Source organism: Penaeus japonicus, unplaced genomic scaffold (genome assembly GCF_977035675.1).
Source record: "Penaeus japonicus unplaced genomic scaffold, GWHDUDI00000001_assembly GWHDUDI00000023, whole genome shotgun sequence".
Classification (NCBI taxonomy): domain Eukaryota; kingdom Metazoa; phylum Arthropoda; class Malacostraca; order Decapoda; family Penaeidae; genus Penaeus; species Penaeus japonicus.
The window spans coordinates 8,336,936-8,341,243 of record NW_028234425.1 but is presented as its reverse complement, the minus strand read 5'-3'; the positions used below and the strand labels follow the sequence as shown (position 1 = coordinate 8,341,243).

General features: G+C 31.6%; 1 protein-coding gene across 1 annotated transcript in view; it reads right to left on the bottom strand.

The window, feature by feature from the left end:
- Positions 1-1,877: 1,877 nt before the first annotated feature.
- Positions 1,878-4,308, bottom strand: part of LOC122251492 (BRO1 domain-containing protein BROX) — a 13,030-nt gene continuing 10,599 nt past the window's right edge. Inside the window, exon 9 of the mRNA XM_043013484.2 lies at positions 1,878-4,308. This exon is cut by the window's right edge and continues 762 nt beyond it. The gene's annotated coding sequence lies outside the window, so the exon portion shown is untranslated.

The window sequence follows — 4,308 nt, the reverse complement described above, 5'->3', positions numbered from 1 at the left end:
AATAATAATCTTGTACTTTAGAAGCAATCCTTAATTACTAAAGCCATAATTATAATACTTATAATATTGTAATGTTAATTAGTAATTCTTAATGTTAATGATAATAAATTCCTATGGTCATGCTTCCTGAAAAATATGCAACATGAACAGATATGAAAATCATACAGGGGAGGAAGATATCCACAGTAACTTTTAGACTTTAACTGAAAAAAATAAAAAATAAAATAAAATACAAGTTACCAATATTAATTTACCTTTTATTTCCTTACTCTATAGATTCAAGACTATGATTTACTTTGTTCTGTGGAAATAGTCATTTGTTGATATTTTTCAACTTTTTATGACTAATCTTTAATAAAATGAACGGAATCTGTAAATATATAGATAAAAAATAAAATATAATAGTGATGATATTATATAATGATAAAAAAAAAAAATGATGATGATGATGATAACAATAATAATAATAATAATAATAATAATAATAGTATTAGTAATAATAATAACAATAACAAAAACAATAATAATTATAATAATAATGATAATGATAATAAAAATGACAATTATAAGAAGAAACAGGACAATAATAATAATAATAATGATAATAATAATAATAATAATAATAATAATAATAATAATAATAATAATAATGACTACAAAATAATAATAGCAATAAAAATATTAACACAGTAATAATGTAATCTATAATTATAATTTTAAAAAAATGAATGATATATGCATTTCGAGTTCAACAAAAAACATTTTAAATGCATATATTTGCAAACATCAAGTGTGGCACTTAACTATTACCTCTTTAATCTCACCAGCCACTGCAACGGCACAGCTTTTGTAAATATGAATAGTTTTGACAAGTATGATGAATCATATAATTCAATAATAAAATAAAAAGAAAATAATAATTTATCATAAAGACAGGATAAATTACATACTTCATTTCTTACTCCAAGTGGTCCATAATTACAATTAATTTTTCCTATCATTCTTTTTTTTTTTAGTCTTTTTTTTTTTAACAAGCTTGATCATTAATATTCAGGGTATCATATGGCGGAAAACAAGCTTACAGCTGAGTGGAGTTGAGAAGAGAGGGAAGAAGAGAAGGAGGAAGAGGAAGAGGAAGAGGGAGAGGAAGATGGAGAGGAGGAAGAGGAGGAAGAGGAGGGAGAGGAGGGAGAGGGAGAGGGAGAGGGAGAGGGAGAGGGAGAGGGAGAGAGAGAGGGAGAGGGAGAGGGAGAGGAAGAGGGAGAGGGGGAGAGGGAGAGGGAGAGGGAGAGGGAGAGGGAGAGGGAGAGGGAGAGGGAGGGAGAGGGGAGGGAGAGGAGAGGGAGAGGGAGAGGGAGAGAGAGAGAGAGAGAGAGAGAGAGAGAGAGAGAGAGAGAGAGAGAGAGAGGAGAGGAGAGGAGAGAAGGAGAGGAGAGGAGAGAAGGAGAGGAGAGAAGGAGAGGAGAGAAGGAGAGGGGAGAGGAAAGGGAGTGGAGAAGAGAGAGGGAGAGGAGGGAGAGGGAGAGAGGGGAGAGGAGAGGAAGAGAGAGAGAGAGAGGGGAAGAGGGAGAGGAAGAGGATGATTTCCATTTTGAGGAAATAGAATCATAATACATTATCAAACCTGTAACTCGTAATTTAAATACTTTCTGCTCATTGTCTCTATGCTCAAATTTATTCATGCATAAAAAAGATGTATGGATAGTAAGTGATAAGACAACAACCTCTAAGATTACAATAAGAAGTCTTTTTATTATGTCTGACGTATTACATAATCATCATTGTTTTCTTTATATATATTCTTATTGTTTCAGCTTTCTTGATTATGTTAATCTCTAAACACGAATATGGAGAGTTATGAAAAGATTTAAACATCCTTTTAATATATATGCTTTATACTTAAATAGATATACAGTATGAGAGTACAATCTGTTATTTAGATTATTTATGTTGCTTATACAGTCTAATCACCAAAATTATTATATATTATATTTTCACTTAAAAGCTATACAATTTATCAGGAAATTTCAAACAATTTGGAGTTCGGGATTCTTATACTCTGTTCACAATTTTGGACAAGAGTTTCCTCACTCTTTGGAAATTCCTAAATAGCAATATGGCCATAAACTAGTATTTCCTCACTCTCTCTCTACCTCTCACCTTCACCTTCTCTTTCTCTCTCTCTCTCACCCTCACAAGCTTGGTCTCTCACTCACTCACACACTCACACACTCACTCACTCACTCACTCACTCACTCACTCACTCACTCACTCACTCACTCACTCACTCACTCACTCACTCACCTACTCACTCACTCACTCACTCACTCACTCTCTCTCTCTCTCTCTCATTCACTCACTCACACATACATTCACTCACTCACTCGCTCACTCACTCATACTCTCACTCACACATACACTCACTCACTCATTCTCATTCTCCCTCTCACACTCACACTCTCACTCTCTCTCATACTGACTCTCACCCTCATCTTCCCCCTCACCCTCAATCACTTTTATTTTTATACTCAAAATCACCTTCACAGGGGCACCTGAACACTCACCAAATCATATTCCATATGGATACTTAATGGACAATATATCAAAGAGACTGAAATCTAAAAATAGGAACTATAATGAAAAGTCTCATTAAAATCTAGATTTTGACAGCAAATAATTTTCTATACAAGACACTCTATCAGCAAATTACTTGAACTAGATGAATCAAATATATTTCCTTAAGTTCTTCTTGACTGGTCCACTTCTTTGGCAAAAGAAAACTCAAATATTTTATACCACTATAGCTGGGTTTTATTTATCTTTTTTTATAATATATATTTCTTTAACTGGGATTATGTTGTTTTATGTTTGCCATTTAATTTTTGATGTAATGGAAAATTATCTTTTAATAAAATGTATTTTCCATAAATGAGGCTACATTTAAAACAATACATTTAACTTAAACAACTAACTAAAAGTAACCTACAGGATTATCCATTATTGGAACATCAGAAAATGACAAATAACAAAAAAAAAAATACATTCAGAATAGTTATAATTCTACTATAATCGAATCATCTAAAATCACCAAAGAAGTATCTTCTATCTTCCCATTAAATGATAACAAATGCAATTGTATAATTTCACCAACTTACAGATTAAATGACATGATAGGAAATGAGAATTCTGTTGCTCATCTAGAGGTCCTCATTCCTCAGGTCAACTTGCAACTGCATTTGCCACTTTGGTATAATACAATGGTCATCCTCATAATTTGAGAAGTGTTAGAATTATTCTTTGCAGTAAAGTAAAAAAAAAAAAAATAATAATAATAATAATAATATTATAGGAATAGAATATATATAATCATTCTGATAGTCTGGTACCACTGGTTGGATAATTGGACAAGCAGTTATTTTCACCCTTGTAGAAGCAATACAACATCAATACAGTAGTTGCTTGAACATCATCTATTTTTTTTCTTTGTAAAGAGTGTCACATGCTAATTCATTAGGATGTCAGATTAAGAGCCAGATTAAGACACTTCCACACACTTTAAGGAGATCTGTAAACAGCCTATACAACTTATATAGACAATTTTTTTTTCATAAGGAAAAAGGAATTTTATTACAACTGTCATGCAAAATGGTATATATGTTAAGTCTATCAGTATTTTGTATATTTCATGAAATACATGAAATGAATTATTGTTCTATAGGTAGTTTGAAGATTGTGAAGAGGAATGCATTAGTGTCTTGACAATTGTTCATCCGACCCTGATAATATTTGCCGTATCTACCTGTAATCACTGTCGTATCTTTTATTTTTACTTCATATCATGAGTTATAGATCAATAAAAGTAACAATTATTCATGATAGCAGTTTAAATCTTCTTTATAAAAGTCACTCAATACTTTATAAGCAGAAAATTATGTCGTCTTCTCAAAACACAATTACATTCCCTATTGGTGCTCACATCAATAAAGATTATTACAGAAAATTTCATTGAAAAAAAAAAGAGAAAATAAAAATGCATACTGGACTGTAGCATTTTCTTAAAACAAGTAAAATCCTGGTGGCTCTTTGAGTGACCATCGCACAAGGAGATAGCAAACAACCAGAAAATCTAACAGAAATAGAAACTGTGCTATTGCAATTGTACTGTGCATTTAAACTGAACACTATCAAAATGAGTATTGGTTATTTAAAAGATTGTGATATTGTTGGCCTTCTCAAATGTAAATCACAAAGACAATCATGACAAAAAAATATTAAATCATGTTCATAAGAATATCAAGTACAACACAT